Source organism: Neomonachus schauinslandi, chromosome 15 (assembly GCF_002201575.2).
Source record: "Neomonachus schauinslandi chromosome 15, ASM220157v2, whole genome shotgun sequence".
Classification (NCBI taxonomy): Eukaryota; Metazoa; Chordata; class Mammalia; order Carnivora; family Phocidae; genus Neomonachus; species Neomonachus schauinslandi.
The window spans coordinates 275,729-302,753 of NC_058417.1; the positions used below are offsets into that span (position 1 = coordinate 275,729).

Sequence of the window (27,025 nt, forward strand, 5' to 3'; positions counted from 1 at the left end):
ATGTGCTCTCTCTCATTCTCTCTCTTTCAAATAAATAAAATCATGGGGCACCTGGGTGGCTCAGTTGGTTAAGCGACTGCCTTCTGCTCGGGTCATGATCCTGGAGTCCAGGGATCGAGTCCCGCATCGGGCTCCCTGCTAGGCGGGGAGTCTGCTTCTCCCTCTGACCCTCCTCCCTCTCATGGTCTCTGTCTCTCATTCTCTCTTTCGCAAATAAATAAAATCTTAAAAAAAAAAAAAAAGAACAATGGCGGTATACACCTTTTTACTATTTCTGACTTGACTATACATATAATTGCTGCTGATTTTCAACAACTATTATTTACACATTAAAGCAATCTCATTCTTTTCCTATGGCTCTAAATTGGTTTATTGTTGTTGCTGTTTTGTTTTTAGAACTTTACAAGAATGAAAGTTGGATTTTTTCAAATGCCTCTTGGCATGTATGTGTGTTATTACTGCCCCACAATAACATGGGGCTGTTTCCTCCTTAACATATTAATGTACAGGGCTGGCAGTGACAGGAATCCATCACCTCAGCACCCCTAAGTAGAACCCACTGCTCATTTACTCTTCTGCAGGCTTCAACTTGCTAAGGTTTTACTGAGGATTCCGGCATCTGTACTGGGACTGGTCCAAAGTGATTTTCTTCTTTTAATAAATGTTTTGAGTCAAGTGGACCATGTTCCATTGGTTTCAGGTGTGCGACACAGTGACATGACCTCTCCATACCTTATACGATGCTCACCACACGTGGAGTTGTGTGTCACCACACGTGGTCACAATATCACTGACTATACTCCCTACGCTGTGCCTTTTACTCCCGTGACTCATTCCTTCCATGTAACTGGAAGCCTGCACCTCCCACCCCCTTCACCCATTCTGCCCACTCCTCCACCACCCCTCTGGCCCAGGGTGTTCCCATGCTGTCAGATTTTGATATCAGGGTTATAATGGGCTCAAATGAAACAGGAAAAGTTCCTAATTTTTATGATAGAGTAATTAAAGTGAGATGACTATCAGAATAAACAGGTCAATACAACATGCTAGACAAAAATAGGCTCTTTGGGAATTTATAAAATTGTCCATCGGGGAAGAGAGAAGTCCAAAACTTACATCACATTATACTTACACATAATATAAACTTTACCAAAATAATTTAGTTTTGATTTTTTTTTTAATTCTCTAGTTGGACTAAGCAAGATTATGAAACTCAGCTTTGTCTACACAGAAATGAATGATAGGAAAAAATTACTAGGGGGACCTGGCTGGCTCAGTTGGTAGAACATGCAACTCTTGATCTCAGGATTGTGAGTTCAAGCCCCACGTTGGGCGTAGAGCTTACTTTATAAAAAAAAAAAAAATTACTAACATATGACCAACTTTTAATGTGCTTTTGGTGCATGTGTAAGTGGACTCACATAACAAATACCAGAAAAGGTAATGTACAAAGTAAAAACTAGGGTGGGTGATACAAACTAAATCACAAATGCGTATTAAACACAATGTTGATTCCTGTTTCTACCACGACTTCCTTTAAGTAAGCCCAATCCCTGCCCCCACCCTTGCCAGAGGGAGAAAAGCAAGCTCAGCAGCAGGCGGGGCCGAGATTTCTTCCCAAGAGGAGAATAACAGGTGTGACTGAGGCGTAGACGGCAGTGATACATGGCTATACTGACCTATATCATTTAGATTCATATAATCATATATATTAATTCACTTTTTGGCGCACCACCCCCATCACACCTTCAACTCCTCTTCAAACCTTTCCCTAAGGTGGTACCGACAGATGATGTTCTTCTAATTCTAATCACTATTTGTGTGTGCTTTTTTATTATTATAATCCCACTGGCAAAAGGAGAGAACCCTGCTGCTCGGTCAGAAATGGAGTGAGTGTAATATACCCTTTCCTGACAGGCATCCCATACGTTACCGTGATCTCCACATTAAGCAAACATGGCTTCTAAGAAAATGGGGTGTCTGTGAAGACACAGGTGAGCATCAGCAAGAGGCCCAGAAGAGCACAGCACTTCCAACAAAACCAAAGACAAGAGCTTGACTATGATCACACCCCCCTCTACCACACATAAGACTGTTTCTATGCAAGAGAAATAAAGATGAAGGAGATGCAGATGGCCGGGCATGGCAATTCCTATTTTTGTTCTGAAAAGTAGAGAAACCCTTTGCACAACAGATTTATAACCAGAGTCAACATGGACGCCACCAAACACCATGTGGATACTGCAATAGGCATTCAGTGTCTTCAAAGGTGTGAAGAAGGTGAAAAGACAGAAGACCAGGATTCAGTAGAAAAGTTATTTTACAGAGGAGGTCCTGGACAGTCTCAGAGGCTCAGGGACGGTGCAAGACCACGTACATTAAATATCACCGGTAAAACAGCCTCTGCTGATACGCTACAACCAATTTTCCTAGTGAACTGCAGAAAACTATTAATAAAGATGGTAATAGTGAAAAGCAAATTTGTAATCTCTAAAATAGGCCCTTTTTTGGAAATGAAAGACATATTTTTGTTTCACAAAACAAGAAAAAAATGTCAGGCTGACAGTGCTTATATACAGAAAAGCTGACAGAGAGGCTACCCTAAAACCTGTTGGTTTAACTCTGAAAATACAATACTTGAGGGGCACCTGGGGTGGCTCAGTCGGTTGAGCACCCGACTCATGATTTTGGCTCAGGTTGTGATCTCAGGGTCCTGGGATCGGCCCCATGAGGGGCTCCACCCTCAGTGCCGAGTCTGCTTGTCCTTCTCCCTGTGCCCCTCCCCCGCCTCATGCGCTCGAAAGCACGCGCTCTCTCTCTCTCAAATAAAATCTTTTGAAAAAAATACAATACTTGAGAAAATGTTGCAAAATGGTTTTTTCTATATATAGCTTTTCAGTATTTTTTTAAAAACACTTTATTTATTTGACAGAGAGAGAGAGCGAGAGAGCTTGGGCGCACAAGCAGGGGGAGGAGCAGAGAGAGAAGCAGACTCCCTGCTGAGCAAGGAGCCCAAGGCAGGACTTGATCCCAGGACCTGAGATCATGACCTGAGCTGAAGGCAGATGCTCAACCCACTGAGCCACCCAGGCATCCTGCTTTTTAGTATTTTTGAAAAAAATGGGAGGCGCACTTTTTAAAAAGCATTATGAATATTTTTATAATCTGAAAATAAAGCTATTTTCATGGCAGGAGGGGTACTGAGTCTATTTTCATCCTACACATTCTCTCCCTTCTCAACCTCCGTTTCCTGGACCATGCAGGGTCAGGATTTATTCTCTGATCACCCCTTCCATTTATGACCAGTCCCCTCAATGTAAATAAAGACCCTCTAGGTGCCTGGATGGCTCAGTCAGTGAAGCGTCTGCCTTCGGCTCAAGTCATTGATCCCAGGGTCCTGGGATCGAGCCCCGCATCAGGCTCCCTACTCAGCGGGGAGCCTGCTTCTCCCTCTGCCTCTGCCTGCCACTCCCCCTGCTTGTGCTCTCTTGCTTACATGCTCTCTCTCAATAAATAAATAAAACATTAAAAAAAAGACCCTCTAGTCACCCGTGCTTGATGTTCCTTCCTTCCAAAATGTCTCTAGCATCTCTCTTCTTCCAGCATTACTACTGTTAACATCATCAGCCTAGGTTTAATCCCAAAACATGATAAAACTATCCCAACTGTTTTCCACCCATACTGAAGGCTGTCTTCTGTATTTACTGGAAGGATGTTTTTTGAGGATGTTATTTATTATATTCAAATAGTACCTTCCTTATGAGGGGAGGCATTCAAGAGAAATAATTTTCTGACCTCAGCAATGTGTAGGCTTCTTCAGAGCATATGGCTTATTTTCTTTTTATCTTATCTATTCCATGAACTACATGTGTAACTTATCAAATCTGCCTCTAAATTTTTGCTGTGAGAATATTTAATAGCCAGTTTATACCAGCAGTTAAGTACACAGAACTGTTTCGTATGTGTTTTTATTAAAAACTAATTCTAGTGAATACTCTATGCCTGTATACATTTTCCCCCTTTACTCTCCCTTTTAATAATTGATGTCAACTTGCCTAAACTTAATCATTTATTCAAAAATTTACTTGAGGATGTGGTAGGCACTGGAGATTCAGCAATGAGCAGAACAGTAGTCGCTGCTCCCTTCGACCTTGAGAAAACGGTCTTGCGGATCGTTCATTCTGGTTGGGAAAGACATACAAGCAAATATAAAGTAAACCAAGTGGTGATGCCTTCTGTGAAGAAAAATAAAGCCGCGTAAGAGAGGAGAGTAGGACCGGGATACGGCATGGGGGTGGGTGCACATGTACACGTTTAGGCATTTCAAGAATCCCCATAAGCCTCCATAACCACTTTTTGAATAAGAGAGGAAAAAAACAATAGTCCAAAACTCATCAAACCAGGGCGCCTGGGTGGCTCAGTCGGTTGGGCGACTGCCTTCGGCTCGGGTCATGATCCTGGAGTCCCGGGATGGAGTCCCGCATCGGGCTCCCTGCTCGGCGGGGGGTCTGCTTCTCCCTCTGACCCTTCCCCTCTCATGCTCTCTGTCTCTCATTCTCTCTCTCGCAAAAAAAAAAAAAAAAGAACAAAACTCATCAAACCAAAAAACACTCAAATAGCACTTTATCTCCCAGTCTTCCCCATTCAAACACCTTTCTGGTGACGGCGATGGTTGTTGCACAACACTGTGAATGGATGTACAACCACAAAACCGTACCCTTCCAAATGCTTAAGCCCCTCCTCTCCCGTGGCAGATCGCCAGCTTCCTCAAAGCCTCCATCCTGCTCCCCTCATGGCCTGTGCCCCCAGCCACTGAGGCTGGACACACGGCCTGGGTTTAAGGATTACGCTCCCCCCGAACCTCCCTCCCCTCCAGACTTCCCTCCCTCGGGTTTGAGGGACTCTCCTCCTTCATTCCGCCCCTGCTTTCCCTCCATCTGCCCTCCAAGAAGATTCCATCACCTGCGCTTTTCCCCTGGGCGTTTGCACACAAGGCTTCAAGTTCTACCTCCTGAGGGGATTACTTCCAAATTCACCTTTCACGAGCTTTGGACAGTCCTAACAGAGCTCAACCTGAACGCACACTCCCTCCCAAACCAGTCTTCCATTTGACCGTCCGTCACCCCCTTCCCCAGTCACCCAGCCTTGGAGCCGATGGCCGACCTCTCTCCAACCAGCCTCCACCGCCTCCCAGCAATCCAGCCTGCACACTGCCACCAGATTATTCTTTCTCAGACTAACTCTGGTCCTCTGTGATCCGACTGCAAATGAAGTCTTCCACCATTTTATCTCTTATTATACGCCCCCTACACCCCTGAACACACCCACAGGGGTGCTCGCTGACAACTGCGCAACTCCTCCAAAACCATATGCAACCCCCTTTCCTCATGCCAAACCAGGAATGTTAGGTTAACTTTCTCATCTGTGCTCCCTGGCACTTTGTATTACTGAGCTTGCCACATTCTGGCTATATAAATTAATTTAGGTTTATTTTTATAACTCAATTATATTGTAAATGCTCAAGGAGAGCCATTAACTTAGGGGAGAGGAAATGCAAAAACTCACCTGATGGCTGGAACACAGTATAAACCCTATACTTAAAATAAGAACCATGCTAAACACACATTTCAGACAGCACTTGTTGATTTATAGAAAATTTGTATTAAGTACCTACCATTACAGTTTGCCAAAATCAAATTTAAATCCAGGCAATTCAGATGGATGCACAATCACATTTGACTATAATTATGCAGAGTGTGGGGTTTGAGAGCAGTAATTAGCAACAACCAGATCAACTTACTCTGGGTTTCCAACCAGCTTTCATTCTTATCACAACAGGACTCTGCTCTCTAGTTCCTTTACTCTTAACCCGGGGCAAACAGACTACAACTTTAGACTGGTACCTGGTGTCCGGAGCACTGTTCTCAGACGTACAAACTCCCAGCTCTCTACTCTAGACCCAGGCTCTAGGCAATGCTGTCCTCCTGCGAACCCAGGAGCCAGTCATTCCTAGCTAATGACCTCTACCTAATACAGTGTTCTTCCTAGTGCATCCTGAGGAACAGGCTTCTGTTTTCTGACCTCAGCTGATTATCCATACTCTGCTTTCATGGTTTTAACACTTCACGTAACTATTTCTTTACCTGAGTAGTAGTTACACGCTGTCTTGTATGTGCTTCTTTAAACCACATGTATCACATCCATATTCTACATATATATACACAGCATGACAGTAAAAAGGACAAACACTTGAAAGAGACTGAAAAAAATACTTTTTAAATGGGATCCTTAAACAACCAAATTTTTTCTTCAAATATGCAAAAAGTCCACCAAAAGAGACATACAGATTCAATAAAATCCTTATCAAAATCTCAAAAACATTTTTTACAAAGAAAAACGCATCCTAATATTCATACAGAATCTCAAGGGACTCCAAAATAGCCAAAACAATCCTGAAAAAGAACAAAGATGAAAGACTCATATTTTCTGATGTCAAAGTTTCCTACAAAGCTATAATAATCAAAACAGGGTAGTAGTTACATAAAAAGACATATAGATCAATGGATTAGAATAAAAGCCCAGAAATAAACCCTCACATATATGGTCACATGATTTTCGTCACAGAGACCAACAGCACTCAGCAGGGAGAGGACCATGTCTTTAACAAACAATCAGGAAAGCTGGTCAGACTCCTACACCGTATTCAGAAATCACTCACAATGAATCAAAGACCCAAACGTCGGCGCTAAAGCTATAAAATTCTTCGAAGAAAACACAAGACATCAGATTTGGCAATGACTTTTTTTATTTGGCACCAAAAGCACAAGCAACACAGGGGGAAAAGGTAAATCAGACTTCATCAAAATGAAAACCCTGTGCGTCAAAGGCTCCCACAGGATGGAGAGATCTGCAAAGCACCTGACACCCAGGACATGGGAACAGGAAAAGTTTATCCATGCTCACACACAAACACCCAATCCAAAAATGGACAGAGGACCTGAATAGGCACTTCTCCAAAGAAGACACACAGAGAGCCAGTGAGCACTTGACAAGATGCTCAACATCACTCATCATTAGGGAAAAGCAAATCCCAAATCCAGGAAGATACCCCTTCACACCAATTAGGATGGCTATTATTTCAAAGATAAATGAATAAAAACAAAACAACAAATACTGACGAGGATGTAGGGAAATTAGAAGCCCATGTGTATTGCTGGTGGGAATGTCAAATGGTGCAGCCGCTGTAAAGACAATACAGGAGCTCCTCACAACTTTTTTAAAGTGGAATTACTGTGTATGGCTCAGCAATTACACTTCTGGTTATCTACCCCAAAGATTAAAAGCAGGGGCCCCAACAGACACCGGTAGACCATGTTCATAGCAGCATCATTCACAACAGCCAAACGACCTGCTTTCTATACACAGGGCAGAATATTATGCTGCATTTGAATAGGAATGGATACATGCCACGATATGAACAAACCTTGAAAACAGACACCAAAGAAGAGAGATTGTGATTCTGACATGGGGTACCTAGAGCAGTCCAACTGAGACAGAAAACAGAATGGTGGCTACAGGGGGCTGGGGGAGGAAGGAATGGGGAGTACTGTACCGTGGGTACAGAATTTCAATTTGAGATGATGAAAATGTTCTCGATATGACAGCCACGGAGTGTGCTTAATGCCAATGAATGACACACTCAGGGTTAACACGATAAATTCTGTTATGTGTATTTCATCACAACAGTAAAAGCCCAATATACAAAACAGATCAATGTGGAGCCTGCCAAATGGAAGCTGAGCATCTTCCCGCCTCCTCATGTGACAGATCCTGAGGCACAGACCGCGGGCGCTGTCGTTCACTCACTCTCAAGCCCGTGATGTGGGCCACCCTGCAGGAATCAATCCCCAGTCACGGTACTCCAGATTTCTCAACGCCATACACTCAACAGCTGCTCCAACCGAACACACACATGATGAGACACACACGTGCCTCTGAAACACACCTGCCCTTCTCCTCCTGCGTGGGACAGGGTTCTCCTTTGTTCTCTGTAGGTGACAAGTCCACTGGAGTCCCCGAGGTCCCAGGAAGCCAGCACCCTCACTATCGCTGCTAAAGACCCAGAGGGCAGAAGCAACCCTAGATGGGTCCCCAGACTGCCTGGGTTTAGAAGAGATATCAAATCCCACCAGGTTGAGGGCCATCACTTTTACAGAGTGGGAAGTCACAGCCTAGTCTAGAAAGTTAACAGCTAGTCTGGGTCTCCCAGCTGAGAACCAGAATGTGAAGATGAGGCAGTGCTGGTTTAAAAAAAAAAAAAAAACCACTAGAAATACTTTCCACAAACTAACATTTTTAAGTACATGAAAAGCTGCTAGTATTTTATGCTCTTCAATAAACTGACATACTGAATTATTTTTGCAGAAGCACTTTAGTACCTCATGCTACCAAAAGCTCTCACTTGTCTTGGGTGGTTTAATGGGCATAACAAATGTGAAATGAACAAACATTTCAGTAAAGCCTAAGGTCTTGGCCTGAATTCCTGGTCTTGTGCCCTGATGACCAGAGGGAGGGAAGGTGGTGGGGCACATGGCAAGGGAGAGTGTCACTGCCGGGGCATGCCAAGAACCCATGACACAACTCTGAAATCCTTGCGGTTACTGAAATGCACACAGGAAACCTAAGCACCTACAGGAAAAACTGTAATTAAAACATTTACAAAAAAGTCTAAGTGAGAAATGATGTGACGGGCTCTTGTGCTGCATTCCCACAAACACTGAAGACAACACACACCATCACAACATATGCAAACAAAATCAGCACTAACAGTGAAGACAGCGGCAAGCCACATAGGCACTGTTCATAAGGAGGGCAACACACATACGATTATAAAATATGCAAGCAAATGCATATTAAAAAGGTTGGAGAAAAAAATACACCAGAAGCATAAGTAATTGTGTTCAATTACACCGACTTTTCTCTCTTTACGATCAATTTCTCAGACATAGGAATTTACTTCTACAGCTTAAAGATTTTAATACATTGAAATTTCAGGACATTTACAACCTCAGAAAACAGGGATCCCTTCAAAATAATACTGATCTATCTCCTGCAGCCAATTCGTAAACCAATTTCTCTCTTCCCAGTATTACTTAGTTTACTATGCTACATGGCCCATTACCATGTAGACTTTTTAAAAGGTAATTTTTAAACATTTTTATAACATGTTGCTACTTATAAATACCTTAAAATGTCAATAAAAGTTTTCTTAGTCTAAAATTAAATAAGTTCATTTTTCTCCAAAAAAGGACTAAACTAACACCAGAAGTTCCTAATGGACTTATGCCAAATATGACAAAGTCCCTGGTGACATTCCATGACTCATTAGAAAAGGTTCCCTTTGAGTGGAAGACTAGTTTAGCCAGATTACCCAGAGCTCCAAGCTACTGGTACTAATAACTCCTCATCCATCTAAAATGCTTTCCACGTCATAAAGTACTTTCACGGAAGCATCTAATAATTTAACACCTCTATAGCACAAGGCACAAACCAAATTAAACTACCAGGATGGATTTTCCCAACACAAGCCAAAGGCCCGCTGTGTTTAAAGACTGCTGTCAAGTTTCTCCCCTCATCCCCCGTTTCCAAGCGACCTTGAGATTTTCCATAGTCTTTTCTGATCTTGGAAACAGCAAACATTCTAAGTGTTAAAGAAAAGGAAGAAAACACAGGAAAGCCAGGCGCCTGGGTGGCTCAGTTGGGTTAAGCGACTGCCTTCGGCTCAGGTCATGATCCCGGAGTCCTGGGATCGAGCCCCACATCGGGCTCCCCCTTCTCTGTGGGGAGCCTGCTTCTCTCTTTGCCTCTGCCTGCCACTCCCCCTGCTTGTGCTCATTCTCTCTCTCTCTGTCAAATAAATAAATAAAATCTTTAAAAAAAAAAAAAAAAAAACACACAGGAAAGCCTAAATAACTAGACAAGTAAAAAAAAAAAAAAAATTCCATGTCATAGAAGACAACTAACTGCTCTCACAAACCTTTAAAACAACCAACACAAACACACACAAAATTCAAAGCTGTCAAGAAGTGTTCCAACTTTTGGGGCGCCTGGGTGGCTCAGTCTTTAAGCACCTGCCTTCGGCTCAGGTCATGGTCCCAGGGTCCTGGAATCGAGCCCCGCGTCGGGCTCCCTGCTCAGCGGGAAGCCTGCTTCTCCCTCTCCCGCTCCCCCTGCTTGTGTTCCCTCTCTTGCTGTGTCTCTGTCAAATAAACAAAATCTTAAAAAAAAAAAAAGTGTTCCAACTTTCTCAGCAATTATTAAAATAATTCCTTTTTACCTGGCAGAATCAAACATTTTCAGAAGTCCCTGATAGTATTAAGAACATAGTAAAAAGTGAATTTTAATACAATGGCAGTGAGAATGTAAATTAGCACAATCTTCCTAGAAGGCAACTGGTGATATTTATGAAGAACCTCAAAAAGGACAAACTTCCAGTTACAAGATAATGTACAACATCACAGCTGTGTGCCATCCCTAAAAGTTACGAGGACAGTAAATCCTAAAAGTTCTCATTAAAAGGGGGGAGAAAAACAATTTCTTTTTTCTTTGTAACTACGTAAAGTGATGGAGGTTCACAATATATGTAAGTCATGATGTTGGACACTTTAAATTTATACCATGCTGTATGTCAGCTGCATCTCAATAAAACTGAAAGAAAAAATGAACCTCAAAAAATGTTCTTCTTTGATGCAACGATGACCACTCTTAGATATTTATCCTAAAAGAAAGTAATCCAAGATAACATGTAAATATTGTTCATAAGGAAAATCCACAGAAGCATTAGCTATAATTTAAATAATTTATCATTATTTATAAATCAAAAAGAACCTCAAAGTCAAAATTTGGGGAATATTATGGTAACAGAATATGGAAAATTGCTATGCATCTAAAGTACTTTGAAAGAGCATTTAATGACATGGGGAAATGTTTAAAATTTGTTTTAAAAAGATCAAATATCTCAAGTGTATCTCTAACTCCTAACAAACACACACTGCACGTATTAAAAAACAAAAAGCTGTGGCCAACCTCCAATCTCTATTGCCGTTCACGGTGCCAGTGTGAGCCCATGTGTTCACTTCCTCTCCTTCCTACTAATTCAATTTATCTAAACAAATTTTAAAATAACCATCTAACTAAAACTATTCTGTTGAAAGACAAGGTAGACTGCCCATGGTTCCTGAAGATGGAAAATGGGTGGGAGAAGGTGAACCAATCAGATGGCATGCAGGGAGCAGCCCAGGATATGCCCAGAGGGGCTGCTGCCTGGGAGGAGGAGGGCGGTAGGAAGGTGGTAGTTAATCTTCTGGGCAGAACCCCCGAGTCACCCGCGCCCACTCCACGAGTGCCAGTGAGGAAGGTCAGTAGTGAGAAGTAGGACTGAAAACATCTGTCACAGCAAGAAGTCAACAATCTCTAAAGTTGGTAAACAAAAAATAAACACTACAAACATATTATTTAGAAACGCGGCGCCCCATAAAATTTGCACCAGAAAGGTTTTTTTTAAAGTAGCTGTCTGCCTCTGGGGAGTGGAGCTCTTCATTATTAGGCCTTTTGTATACCTCATATTTGTTTTTTTACGTGTGTGTATAATGTTGAAGTTTTTATTCTTTTTCATCTTATCCTTTCTCCCTTAATACACACAGCCCTACATCTTTCTTCCTTCCCACCAAGGCAGAGGCCACATGGCATTTAGCAGGTGTTTCTCAACCACAAGCCATGCAGTCCTGAAACAGACCTGGGGGGACACCAGCAGCACCTTTTTCCTAATAAAAAGAAACAATGAAACAGAGATACTGTTGGTGAAGCTTTCATTTCAGTCATGAATGTTCACTTACATGTGTGTGGGGGTGACACTGTTACTGTGTGTGTCCTCCACCCGACCCGGCAGCATGGGTGAGTCTGGATCAGGCCGGCAAGGTGGCCTAGGCCACAGGGCCCTTCAGAATCTGCCAGCATGTCTCGTCAACCTTCCACCTCCTTCGCTGGCTTCAGCTAACTGCTCAATTCTTTAGTGTCAACCTAGTTCAAAGTATGACCCCCACACTTGTACACGCTCCCTATTTCACCCCCTTCCCTGTTCTATATCCCCCACAGCCCTCTACACCATTCTCTTACCTCTGTGCACCTCCCTCCCCCCCCCAAGAACACAGCTCTAAAAGGGCACAGGTGTTTGGTTACTACTGACGGAGCCCCGGCAATCCGATCCGAGCCCCGGCAATCCGATCCGAGCCATGCTACAGTCCCTTGCAGGTAGTGGGCCTTCGGTAACTCTCCGGAGAATTAAGGCAGCAGTTAAAAATCTACAGATCTGAGGAGATGCCACAATACTGGCCACCAAGCACAGCTTTAAGTCAAGTCTGGAACCCTTAAGACACGGATCATTTTAATAACTACAAAGGTAAGTTATGATTTGGACTCTGGAGTAGTAAATTCAGGGTTTTCACAATACTAAATACGTTGCTGGCATACCCCGTGTGCCACACTGAATGCGCGTCTACGAAAATTAATGAAGATAACTGTTGCTAACATGCACAGTAACATCAAGAACGCTTGTGTGGTGGCCATCGCTGAAAACAAACGAACAAACAAAACCAGGGGGCACCTATTCCCTAAACAGGTAAAACACTTTCAAGTACACAAGTCTTCTGTCTTTTTTGAAGCCACAGCATAGTCTCATTCTCAGGAACCACAATTCCCACACACTCACAGTTTCACTGTGTCCTTCAACTCGGAAGGAAGGTCAAGGGGCACAGCGTCGATCACCTTCCTTTCTTCAGAATAGAACCAGAACAAGTCAGCAGAAGGACAAGTCCACATGCCAGGTCTGTTCTGGCCCACATGGAGGACAGCGCCCTTGTCAGTCTTGATTTCAATGAGTTTTTTCCTAGTCTACAACTCACGGGGCGGAGGGGAATCAATAGAATTATTGATTAATAGGAAAAAAGAGAAAAAAAGTCTTTGAACACTTCCCCCTCACCCACAAAAGCACACACAACAGAAACAGACTTCTGCCGTGTACAAAAAGAAGCATCTTTAAGCCTACATGTGAATAATGGCTTTTCCATATTCCACGTCATTAACAAAAGCCATCTAACAGCATAACTTGATAAAAACAATCTATTATAATGCTTGTGCCCCCTGGAGAATAAATTTTGGTATTAGCTGCTTTGTAATTGGTTTTACCCATCTTCTCAAAAACAATGTGGTTTTACCTGTTTTTACCACAAGAAGTAATAAAGGCTTTTTTTAAAAAGAGGGAGATAAACGAGACAAACTGAAAGGGCTGCTCACAGACGTAAATAAATACATGTGAATGCTGTGCTGAAGCCACCGGCAACATGAAAACCATCGTATGAGGTTAGAAGCAGACCCGACACTGGAAAAAACAATGCTGTGAAATGAAAGATAATCTCAAGCAATTACACAGAACACAGCAGAAAAGGACAAAGGAAGCATTTAGAAAAGTAATAAAATGAAAGGTAGGCCAGGGAGATGAACAAGCATGAAACTGGTGTTTCCCAAGGAAAGAAGAGTCAGAACGAAGGCACAGTAAAAGATGTGTAAGAAAATATTCTGGATCACAGACTGAAGTGGCTTACTGCGTAACAGGAAAACGTAACAGGAAATCACACCCAGACGGAGATATCCTGAAGAAGTTACTGCACTTCCAGGATAGAGAAAGAACCCTACCAATACCCAGGCAGAAGCAGGTCACCTGCAAAGGGGAAAAAAGTCAGGCTGGCCCTACATTTCTCTAGAGTAACCCCAGATACCAGAAGACAACAGAATAATGTTTACTGGGTATTAAGGGAAGATAATGTAGCTCAAAAATTCTATGATCAGCCAAAATATCATTTCACTTGTGAAAGCCACTGACAGACATTTCTAAACATACAAGCACTCCTCAAACAAAAATCTGTTTGATAAACATAAGATAGTATATTAAAGCTACAACTTTGAAATAACCACAGAACTATAAACAAACCACCTTATCTCATCTATTCTAAGATGCACTTTTTTTTCACTTTTTAGTGTATCTGAAAGCAGCACGTGTATCACAATTGAAAGAACGTCCGTCCAAGTTTCTTCTTTGGCAGCACTTAACCACCACAGTGGTTAGAATAACGAGGCACCTTAGACATAATGAAATACGATATATAACTTACAAAACGAGATGGGGACAGCAAGTAAGAAAATAAACAATGTACTTTAAAGAGGAAAAAGAGGGACACCTGGAGTTAAGTCAGTTAAGTATCTGCCTTCGGCTCAGGTCATGATCTCAGGGTCCGGGGATAGGGTCCTGGGATGGAGCCCGGGGGCTCTGTGCTCAGCAGGGAGTCTGATTGAGATTCTCTCTCTCCCTCTGCCCCTACCCTACCCATGCTTGCACACCCTCTCACTCTCTCTCTGAAATAAATAGCTCTTTTAAAAAGTAAATAAATAAAATTCTTTCATTTAAAAAAAGAGAGAAAAAAACAAGCAAAAAGGCAATGAAGAAAACAGTATTACGAAAAACCAAGCATACAACATTAATGTAAATGAATACAAAGCATCTCACACAGGTCCACAGAGACTAACTTTCATCCAGTAGTAGGGGGTCTCCACGAAACAAACATAAAAAACCAGATTCTGGGAGGTTAAAAATGAAGGTTAAGACAAAAGTATACCAGGCAAATATCAACATGCTCCTAAAACCAGTTCAATTCAAAGTAAAGAACATGAAAGGTGTCAGAGAAGGGTCATTTTTTACAATGATCAAGATCACAGTCTATAAGGAAGATATGTTTATAAAACAATATACAACAAAACCTTCAAAGTATATGTTTAGAGCCAAAACGTTACATACAAGGAAACTGGATAAACATAAAGGCAATCACCATTTCAGTCCTGAAAGACCAAAAGACGAAGACAATAAAATGGTTGAACACATGACAGGATGAGAGCAGATCACTGATTTAGGCCATATCACCTCAAAATTTAGCAATCAAACTGCTCCACTTGATGAAGGAGACTTGACCATTTATGAGCTATCTCTCCCTCAATGACTCCATTCAAAGATGGAATCCAGGGGCACCTGGCTGGCTCAGTCAGGAGAGCACGCGACTCTTGATCTCACAGGGTGGTGAGTTCAAGCCCCACACTGGGCATAGAACTTACTTTAAAAAAAAAAAAAGATGGAAAACAAAATTAATACAGATTACCTAGTAAGTAATAATTATAAAAACTACCTAGATAAAAGCCTTTGGTACACAAATAAAGCTATCCCCAGAAGAAGATCCAAGCCTAAATACTATCAACTTAGTTAGGAATTAAAATTAAATGTATTAAGCTTTCAACTCAAGAATAGAAAATAAATACAACTAAATAAAGATCAGAATAAAGGCATTAAAGAAACACAAAGTTACTCAGAAAACAGAAGCTAACAGATTTAATTCTAAAACCTAGAAGCTATGTTTTGAAAAGAAGAAAAAAAAACAGATAAACCGTATTAGCAGGACTAAAAAAACAATTATGTAAAATTAGGGCTGATAAAGAAGGAACTAGATGAAACAGAGGAAACCAAAATAAGTATGATGTAAGTTTCCAGGAGGGGCGCCTGGGTGCCTCAGTCGGTTAAGCATCTGCCTTGGGCTCAGGTCATGATCTCAGGGTCCTGGGATCGAGCCCCACGTGGGGCTCCCTGCTCCGCGGGGCATCTGCTTCTCCCTCTCCCTCTGCTGCTCCCCAATTGTGCACGCACGCTCTCCCTCCCTCTCTGTCAAATAAATAAATTAAATCTTTAAAAAAAAAAGTCTCCAATAAATCTGAAGCTACTAAATGTTGTGATGTAGATGAAGTAGGCGGTTTTCAAGGAAAATCCAGAGCGTTCTCTAGTTCCACTTGATTCTACTGGACAAACACCCCGGTGACCTCCACAAGGTTGAGTGCAATGTCAGTTACCTCCCCAACCACTCCCAATCACCAGTCCCAGACACTTTCACAATAAATTCAACTTTATTCAATAAAATTATTAAATTTTATTAAACCATACAAAAAACAAAGTTTCCTATTTCATGAAGCCAATTGTGCACAAATAGCACAGAGAATACTCCTGACAAAAACTCAAAACAACAACAGCAAACACTACCATATAGTATTTACTATATTCTAGACACCCGTCCAGATAAACAATGTAGATGAGCAATCTGACAAGCTGGAGGGTCCCAATACTGCCGAGCAAGTGGAGAAGACCCCCAGGCTGTCCACCAGAAGGGTACCAGAGCTCGGCTCGGCTGGAGCACAGTCTTAAAGGCCCTCTTTTTGGTGCCATGCATGACCCCTTGACTGGCTAGACCACAAGAAAGAAGGGCACAGCCAAGAAAGGGGGCAAGTACATCACATTAGTGCTCGTTCCAACGGACTGGTACCACTCCCGGCCCACGAGCTGCAGACTGTTTCTTCTCCACTTCACGGTTGAGGAGGCCGACCTAAGAGAGCTTCGGTAACAGAGGCTGGTGTTGAACCCACACAATGAGGCCTCGGAGATTACACACTTAACCTCTTTCTAAAATAAATTATTAGTCAATATAACCCAGCAATAAATTTTAAAAGTGTCAATCTTCCACAAATTCAAGAAAGGCTCAATCTTTTTAGCAGACATCACATCAAGGTCCAAGGAGAAAAGGCATTCATTTTCACTGTTGTTGAAAATCTTTCATAAAATGTAGTATACATGATCTATTTTATGATAGTAAATGGAATAGAATCCCAATAAAACAGAGACAGAGATAGTACCAATATCTTTAAGAAAGACACACATAATATACATGAAGCTGCAAATATGCATATACCCATTAAGGATTTCTTATACACACATAACACATCCTGCCACTGAGGTAAAAATCACAAGTCTTCCCATTAAAGTCAGATAACAAGACAAAACGAGGTCGCCTGCCATGGCAACCACCACGGAAAATAGGAAATGAAGACAAATAATCAAATGGATGTTCCTTGAGGAAAGAAAAAATAAAAACAAACACAGTTAATATACTATTAACAAAAAATAATATAGATATCTAATACTGTTTTAGAACAACTAGGCAATGGACACAGGTTAAAAAAATAGAGATCCGAGTATAATTACTGTACAGTTAGGAAAAATGACCAAACCAAATACAAACTATTAAAAAGTGACCAAAAAAATCTCAACTCAAAAAAGGGTTAATTTCAACAAAATTTAAACTTATTAAAATAAATGTTAAACATACAGTCCAATATTAACTGATAACAAGCTATTCAAGAATAAAACACTGCACTAAAAATTTACTTACTTAAAACACACACACAAAAATATTTTAAGTCTGATCAAAAAAAAAAATAGAGCTATTATACCATTTGAATTTTTAAGTATTTGAAGGCAAACTTTTCTAGCTACGGAAAAGTGTGTTCTAACTACTACTCTAAGTACACCTTCAGTAAGGCTGAGAGGTGAGTTTTTGTGTCAGAATGAAACTATTCAAGTAAGAGTCAGATGGCTTCTCTCCTGCTGAATGAAACCCTCCGTGGCTCTCCAGCTGAGTCTCTGCCCAAGTCCTTACCAGGGCCCACAAGGCCCAACAGGACCTGGCACACGCCTTCCTTCTCAGCTGTCTGACCCCATCACCCATTCCTCTCCTGCTTCACCTTCCCACACTAACCAACAAATTTAACCTTATTAACAGAAGTTCCAGAAAGAGGTAACCCAGAAGATAGAAAAGGGGATACACACACACACACAAAATTTTGTGAGAACTGCAAGACCTAAGTTTATAGCAAGGCCTTCAAAGTGCCCAAGACATTTAATGCAAAAGCTCATACAAAGTAAGACACATCAAAAAATAATTTTTTTTCAGAACACCAAATCCTAAAAGCTTACGAACAGAAAAAGTTGACTTTTCTTTTTAATCAAAATTTCAAAATTGAACCTCCCAAGTGATAAGGGACAAAGGCACCTGTATGAAAATTTGGTATATAATGAATTACAGCATTTCACATCAGGAGAGGGGAAAAAATGGATTAGTCAAAAATGGTGTGTTAGGACAACTGGTTCATCAGAGAAAAAAGTCAATCTCTACCTAAATCCTTACAACAAAGAAGTCCAAATACAAAAAATTTAAATGTACAAACCAAAACCATAAAAGTACAAACGAATATATGGGAAGATGGGGTGGGAACATTTTCATGATCTTGGTTTAGGAAAAGTCAAATTTTTTTTTTTTTTCTAAAGATTTATTTATTTGAGAGAGCGAGAATGAGAGAGAGAGAGAGTACATGACGGGGGGAGGGTTAGAGGGAGAAGCAGGCTCCCTGCTGAGCAGGGAGCCCGATGCGGGACTCGATCCAGGGACTCCAGGATCATGACCAGAGCCGAAGGCAGTCGCTTAACCAACTGAGCCACCCAGGTGCCCCAGGAAAAGTCAAATCTTAAAAAGAAAACCTAGAAGCCACAAATGAAAAGAATGAACCTTGATGATACAAAAACTCTGAATTTCTCAAAGGTTTAAAAAGGGGGGGAGGAGGAACCCAAAGGACACACTGAGGAAGAAACACACATGACAGAGTTAGTCCCTGAACAGGTAAAGAGCACTAAAAAATCAGTGAGATTAAACCCAACATCTGCACAAAGGAGTAAATACAAATGTCCAATAAATGCATGTTAACCTTCTCTAAAAATACAAAGACATCACTCATACCTTAAGACTGGGAAGTGATTCTCAATTTTAACCAGAACTGGCAAAGACATGGGCCAACAAGCAGTCGATGGAAATGCCGACTGATACATTTTTATACACAGCAAGTTGGCATTATTGGACTTTCTTTTTTACCCTTTTGTTTACATTCCATTTTTCTTATTTTACAGAAAAACTGACACGACTGAGAAAATTGCCACTTAACTTATCCTAATGCACCACACCTTCAAAGTTTATTAAAAATTTCTCATCAGTTATATTCACAAATACTTTTATTTACTCTTCCTAAAAAGTGTGTGCTCCTTTTTTACAGTTTCCTACTTGTTGTACTCTCTGGTAGATTTCTTCAGTTTTATCTTCTAAGAGCTCCTTTCCTTTTTCATAGAGTTCTGTTCCTGTTGACAAACCGAATATTCAACAGCGTCTTATTTTTCTTTTTTAAATGTTTTCTTCTCCTTGTCTGAGTTGCACTTCCTCCTAATTGTTTTCCATTTCTGTCGGTTTCTTTTGTGCAAGGACGCTCTTCCTCATGGGATACAACGTGATTGCCCAGAATAGTCTGAGACTAATTGGGGGCGGGGGGGGGGGGGGGTACTGGACACCACCGGGGAGGCCTGAGGAGTGGCAGGGTCCTCGCCACTAAATGGTACGGCTCATAGTAGGGGGAAAAGAGTATCTCAGTGTAGCTTTAACACAGCCTCCAAGAGTGAAGTCCAGCACTTTCAATATTCCTCAAAGCCATGTGTAATCTTCCATAGACTTCCTGCTCTTCGTCTGTTTTTCTACTGGGTCCTTGTACTCATTTATTTGTAAGAAATTTATTTTAAGAAATTTTATTTTAATTACACTTTGCCTGTGTTGTGGCAATTTTTAATAAAATTCACTTTAATTTTAAAAACTAAGAACATAGTAAATTGCTTTTCTGTGCTTATAGCTTTTTTCATTTCTATGTTCCTATGCTTTTCAAGCATATTCCCTTTCACGATTACAGAAAGTAATTTCTTTATGTGGTTGATAACTCTACCAGAGCTTACTTGTGCTTCACCTCCTCTCACCTTCTACTCTTCCCCCGCCCCCCCCACCTACCCACAAACTGCCAAAGGGTTCACTGGAGGAAACCAGCACGTAGGGGGAGGAGGGCATGCTCTGATTTCATTTTCACCTGAACTAATTACACCACGTACAGACACTACTCTTTCCTACCAATAATGATGCAGTTACCTGAAACACCCTCACCAACACTTCTACCTTCCACTTCCAACTCACAGCATCACTTCCTCCATGAACCCCTCTCACTGAAGGTAGTCTCCTCTGATGAAAACACACAGCATCACAACGCTTAACCTTCCTTTTGGAATATTACTTCCCCTGGTTGACAGACTATAGGATCCAGGTCTAAACATACATTTTGTATCTTAGAATGCTGTTTTCGAATGATGAACACTCAGTTATCAATGAATGGTGCCAGAAAACATAATTATACGAAAATAACTTAGGTCCAAAGGCATTTCAAACAGTAAAGTTTAAATTATTTTCAATTACCAACCTTTGATTCAGATCAAGTCCTCTTTAACCATCCTCTCTGCAGTTTCCAGTGCTCCCAGATCATTTAAAAGCCTCCTAAAGGGTTCTGACCTTCCTAGGTCTTGTCCTACCGAACCCACCTGCTCCAGTCCTATGACTTCTTATCCAACAACCCAGTCAGAACCTGGGATTCAAGATCTTATTCTGCATCAGAGAAACACTGTCTCTCAACAGAAGTTCTGGACATCTCTGATCAGATGTGGATATCTCCCCTTTTCACCCTTACATCCCCCATGTCACCCTAAAATGACACTGATGTACTTACAGATTTTAAGTATTCGGTCTCATTTTCAAAATATGAATATTACCTAAAGCCAGTGAGAGTCTAAGCAGGTTTCCCAAGTATCCCCAGGTCCCACTCTCCCAGCTTCACAACTGGCCCTAAAGCTGCAAATACAATTTACACGAATACATGTGGATTTCTCTGCTACTTCTATCCTAACAGAAGTATAAAAAGAACTGTTTTCTACTACACAAGGATACAGTTTTGTTAAAGGAACTTTCACTAATTTATTAAAAAAACAAACACCCTCAACACCATCAACATAAAACTACAATGTTTCTGGTTTGAGGTATGGAAATCCTGTTTTTCTGGGATGTGCTCTAAGTTAATGTGCTGTGTGAGTAGCACGTCTGGTGGCCAGCATCTTCACAAGAAACCATGGCATAACCAGAAATTACAGCCTGATCCGTATGGCAGTATTTCCAAAGTGTCACCCAAACAGAGATATAAGGAAACTGGTTATGTAAATAACTGTAACTTTATAAACAAATATTACCACCTCAACAGTCTCATACACAAATCGTTTACAGTTCTCTCTACAAGTGATGATGACAGTAGTCAACACAGCACTCAGTCTGTTCTCTCATGATCCCCTTATAAGTATCAACCTATTCAACCCTCACAAAAACCCTATGAGTAATTACTGAGATCTACCACACTACACAGACCCACCCGCTTCCCTCAATCTCTGCCCATATACCTTATCACCCCACCTTCTCTGTGTTGTTCCGGATGAACTGCCCATGCTCCTAGCGCAGGCTTCCAAACCGGGCTGTAATGAGATCCTATCTTATTTCCCCCACCCAAAGACACTGCTCCAGAAATTCCTATCTTCCCCTCAGTCATCAATGCTCCCTTCTCTACTGAATTCAATCCCAGCAACAAACACGCTATCATTTCTCCAGCCTTTACAAAAAGAAATATGAAGCCCAAGCACATTCCAGTTACTGACCCATTTCTCTGCCCCCGTTTCACAGCCCAACTTTGGAGGTGGGCTATGTTAAGAGGGCTCCTCTGTATCCATGCCCCCAATTCCCCCCTCCCATTCTCTCAAGCTCCCACTGATCTGGCATTTGCCCCAACCACACCCCTTGAAACCGTACTTCTCAAAATCACCATTCACCTCTAGGGATCCTCTATCAGTCCTTATCTTACCTGACCTCTTGTTTGACACAGGTCATCTCCCTCCCTCCTTGAAACTTTCTTTGGTTGGCCTATAGGCTGGTTTTTCACTTACCTCCCTGACCACTCTTCCTCATACCCCCCTTCACTAGTTTCTGCTAATTTCTCTTACTCCTTACCTAAACTCTTCTCTCTGACCCCACCCAGCCTCACGGTTTATATACAATCTACATACAACTCCCAGTCACATCTCTGAGCCAAAGCTCTTCACTGAACTCCTGCTCATACATGACGAGCCATCTACATGACTCCTCTGCATCAATGTTTAACAGGCAGTTCAAAACGGAGCCTCTGGTAATGTCTTTCCACCCCTCTGCCACGTCCATCCTTTCAGCTGCTCAGGCCAACAACCCCCAAGGTGTCCTGAAACATTCTCTCTCACACATGCACCACTCCAAAAAACATCTGATCCACCAGTAAATCCTGACAGCTCTGTTCAGAAGTAGAAAAAGAACTCAACCATTTATCATCTCCACTGCCACCATCCTGGTCCAAGCCAATACGGCATCCCGTCTGACCTACTGCTGAAGCCTCATCCCCAGTCTAGGTATTCATTTCTACCCCCGTCTCCCTGCAGTCCGTATTTTCACACTGCAAGCCAAGACTGATCCTGTTCAAACAAGAGTCAGATCGTGTCACTTTTTTTTTTTTTTTAAGATTTGAGAGAGAGCGTGCGCGCACACGCAAGAGCAGGAGCAGAGGGAGAGGGAGAGAAAATCTCAAGCAGACTCCCCGCTGAGCATGGAGCCCCGACGTGGGGCTCAGATCCCAGGACCCTGAGGTCAGGAACTGAGCAGAAACCAAGAGCTGGACGCTTAACCGACTGCACCACCCAGGTGCCCCAGATCATGTCACTCTCAATGCTGAACAACTTCTAATGGCTTGTCTTACCTCAGAGTAAGAACCAAAGTCCTTACCTACAAAAACTATGCTGCCACTTCCCGCCGTGCTCCTCATCAGGCTCTCTTCCCACCTCAGAGCGCAGCCCTTAATCCACAGGCCTGGAGAGCACTCCAGACATCAATACGCCACTCCCAACTGTTCATTCTCTCTCAGCCTTATTTTCTCCGGGGCACTTATCACAATCTAACACACCACATTTTTAACTGAATTATCTAGTTTATTATCTGTCTTCCCACACTAAATGTAAATGCTGTGCCGGCAAGACTTTTATGTTCTGTGATGTTAAGTATTACTCTTAGAGAAAAAGGTACCCAAGTATTTGTTAAATGGCTACAGAATTCAATGTGAGATGTCAGCATTTTAAGTGTTATATAATTTTTACAGGATCCTATGGCTTAAAAGCTATGAAATTTTCAAACAAGGTCAAGCCCTCTTTTCCTGTGTAAGGGTATACTATACTCTTCTTCAAACCATTTTCCAGAAAGAAAAAAAAAAACAAAAACGTATTACTCATAAATTTCTCTTCAGTTGCAGCAGATATAAACTCTGGAGCCTAAAGCTCCAGGGACATCTCTGGAAAAAAGTAGCAAAGACTTTTAGCCAAAAGAAAAAAATTGAGGCAAACAAATACGTTGGTACCCCAGCAAGTTTCTAAAACAGCACTAAGTCCTCCATATACTGAAGGCAGAGTAGAGGTTATCCTCAACATTATAGCAAGTTACTATGAGGAATAAACAATATGACAAGAAAATAAATAAAGAGCAGCTAGTTATTGCTATCAACATTGAGCACACCACCTAACAGTTTGTACCTCAAAGAATTTAAAACTAGGAAGCCCAGTCAAAAATATGAAAAAAAGGTTCTTAACATAGCTTGCCCTAGTACCTCAAGCAAATGTCTAAATAAAAGGAATGGGTCTCAGTAGTAATTTTAACCCTAATATTAAAAAAAAAAAATCCTTAGCCCAACCAGGAGACCCATGAATAAACTAGAAAGTTGACAAAATAAAAAACTCTAACTACAGAGAACATAAATATCCTCAAATATAAATTTCTTTCAAATCTCATTTTTATCTTAAATGTTAGGGTAAGTTTTCATTTTAACGGTGTAATATATCCATGCTTAATTCAATATTCACGGTTTTTCTTGAATCTTCTGGTAAACCTATAGTTAGGAATATTTACACCATATTTTTTTTCCTGTAGTTTTGGGTATACCCTAGTAAAATGTATACCATTAGATAAGCGGGAATGGATGATAAATTAGAGTAACCCTACATTTGAAAAAATAAGGCATGAATTCAAGTTTCACAGATAATTCAAATTAGAAATACCCACTTAGTCCAAGTAAATAGCTTAAGAAAAAAATTTAAAAAGAAAAGAAAAAAGTTTAACAACTGAGAAAACAAATTTTCCTCATACGTAAATGAATTTTATGCAATTCAGATAGGATCAAGTCATCAACATATATGACATTTAAAACTCAGCAAATTTTCAGCAGAAAAGTAGAATAGTAAAATGATGTACCATGTACCCACCATGCAGGTTCAATCATCAGCATGTGGTGACCCATCTTGTTTACCTATATCCCCAACCCTACCTCAACCTAGATTTCAGAGTAAATTCCAGCTGTTATACTTTATGGGGGGGGGGGGGATAAATGTTTGTTTTATTGAATAACTGATCTGAGTAATCGCTGAGGCCACTACGTACAGACAGAAGAGAGGGAGTTCCATTTCTTGGTCCCCTCCTCTTGGACAAAGTCTTAATGATCTCCTCCCTCTTGGCCTGGAGAGCTCATGTGCATCCTTGGTCTTAAATCTGCGGGCCTCAGCCTGGTCAGCCGAAGGTTCTGGCCAGCCTTGTCCGCCTTCAACTGTGGATGTGTTCCATGAGAGTCTGCTTGTTTTGAACACATGACCCTTCACTTTCAGGTATGGGCTATGACACATGTGGCAGCCTATCTTCTCAGATTCACAGTATCTTTTTTTTTTTTTTAAGATTTTATTTATTTATTGGAGAGAGAGAGAGTGAGAGAGAGCATGAGAGGGGAAAGGGTCAGAGGGAGAAGCAGACTCCCTGCCGAGCGGGGAGCCCGACATGGGACTCGATCCTGGGACTCCAGGATCATGACCTGAGCTGAAGGCAGTCGCTTAACCAACTGAGCCACCCAGGCGCCCGAGATTCACAGTATCTTCTGAGCAGCCGGCGCAGAGGTCTCATCCTCCTCATCCAGGCCACCTTCTCATCAGGCATTCGAGCACTCCAGGACCATTTTGCTTACCAGTGCCCGAAGTGGTTTCCAGCACGGAGCCGGCAATGGTTTCCGGATCTACTGGCTCGAGTGGGCACTGGTGGTTTCATTGGTGTCATGGGGTCCAACCCTACCTTCTTTTTGCCACACCGGAGGGCACTGGAGGCAAGCCTCTTCTGAAGCCTGAGCACACTCACGGCTGCAGCCGCAGCACAAAAGGAATGCCAGATGTCATACTTCCATCTACCAATATTTCAATGCAAGTTCTACAACATTACCACAATATTATCATATCCCAAGGAAGACTTACAGTTTGTTAGCATCACCTATCTAGTGCTCAAATTTTCCCTTCTCTCCGTAAGACTAATCAATTAGTTGGTTAGAACCAGGATCCATCCAAACAAGATCCCCACGTAAATATGTCTCTTTATTTATTTTTTTTTCCCCCCAAAGATTTTTATTTATTTATTTGACAGAGAAAGACACAGCGAGAGAGGGAACACAAGCAGGGGGAGCGGGAGAGGGAGAAGCAGGCTTCCCGCGGAGCAGGGAGCCCGATGCGGGGCTTGATCCCAGGACCCTGGGATCATGACCTGAGCCGAAGGCAGATGCTTAACGACTGAGCCACCCAGGCGCCCCATGTCTCTTTAATTTATAGGTTCCCTAAGCTGTTTTCTTTTCTTGTCACATTTATTTGTTGAAACCAAGACACCTGTCCTATAGAATTTATTTCTGGATTTTACAAGTGCATCCTCTCACAGGGTCTTTAAACATGTTCTTCTGTACCTTATTATTTCCTATAAATTGGCAGATCTAAAAGCTTGATCAGATTCAGAATCGGGTTGGTGGCACTGCATCACATCAGGAAACACAGGTCTTGGCTGTCCCTATTCTTATGATCTCTGGGTGTGGGAGCTGCCACTCTTCAACCTACTGGCTTCCACAGCTGTTAACGATCATTGCCTTTATCTACGTCATTAGGCTGTGAAATGGAGATACTCTAATTCTTGTATTTCTTTATTAGCTGGGTTACTATTATAAACAAAAACTTCTCTTTATCGACTCCTAGGGTACCTGGGAAAGTCCTGAAAGATAAATACTTGATTCTTTACTCTTACCCTAGAGTGCGCTGGTTCCACACCTTCCAAGGTGACCGTCAAGGTGTTTTGCTGTTGTCACTGGCTTTCATATTATGAAGTCATGGATTTTAACACACTATATTTTAATCCATAATTAATACTCATTTTATCCACCCAAACTGTCCCACAGAGGAATCTGTCCAATGGGAACCCTGCCCAGTGTCGATACCTTTGATAGCTTTCTTGCTTTCTGGTACTTAAGACAGGATGTTCTGAACATTTCCAATCCCAGACAAATCAGCCATTTCTCTGTGGAGCCCTGGTTCCATGTAGTGAGAACCAGTAATAAATACGCTATCACACCCTGTGGGCCTTTCTCCTGAAATCCCCTGTCCTTTTTCTCCACGTTGCTCCAGTGTTGACATAAATACCAACCGCCTATCCGACAAAATTCCATGTGGCTACCTGCCCGAGTCCTGTATGTCTAACTCACCACAGATTAAGGAAAAAAGGGGGAGTGGGGAGCAGGCAAAACTCGGGGAAAAAATAACATAACTTTAAAAAAACAACTAAAGGACTGAGTACACCAATGTCAAAAAGCAAACTGAATATACAGACAAACCAGAATTTAAGAAGTAAAAGTGGTAAGAGTTCAAGTGTGGGAAAATGTATTCTATCTGCCTTTAGAAATTTCCTCCAGTACAAACAAGTTTTGCTTTACTATATGCATTCATGTGCACAAGAAATAAAAGATCAAACTTCACCTTGAGAACAAAATTATCTGGGGCGCCTGGGTGGCTCAGTCGTTGGGCGTCTGCCTTCGGCTCGGGTCGTGATCTCAGGGTCCTGGGATCGAGCCCCGCATCGGGCTCCCTGCTCAGCGGGAAGCCTGCTTCTCCCTCTCCCACTCTCCCTGCTTGTGTTCCTGCTCTCACTCTCTCTCTCTGTCAAATAAATAAATAAAATCTTTAAAA

The 27,025-nt window shown here is 41.8% G+C and overlaps 1 protein-coding gene and 1 pseudogene across 2 annotated transcripts in view; both read right to left on the bottom strand.

Annotated features, from left to right (window-relative positions):
• UBE2G1 (ubiquitin conjugating enzyme E2 G1) overlaps positions 1–27,025 on the bottom strand; it is a 108,080-nt gene that overhangs the window by 46,202 nt on the left and 34,853 nt on the right. The gene's annotated exons all lie outside the window — the stretch shown is intronic.
• LOC110584456 lies at positions 22,195–25,932 on the bottom strand (annotated as a pseudogene).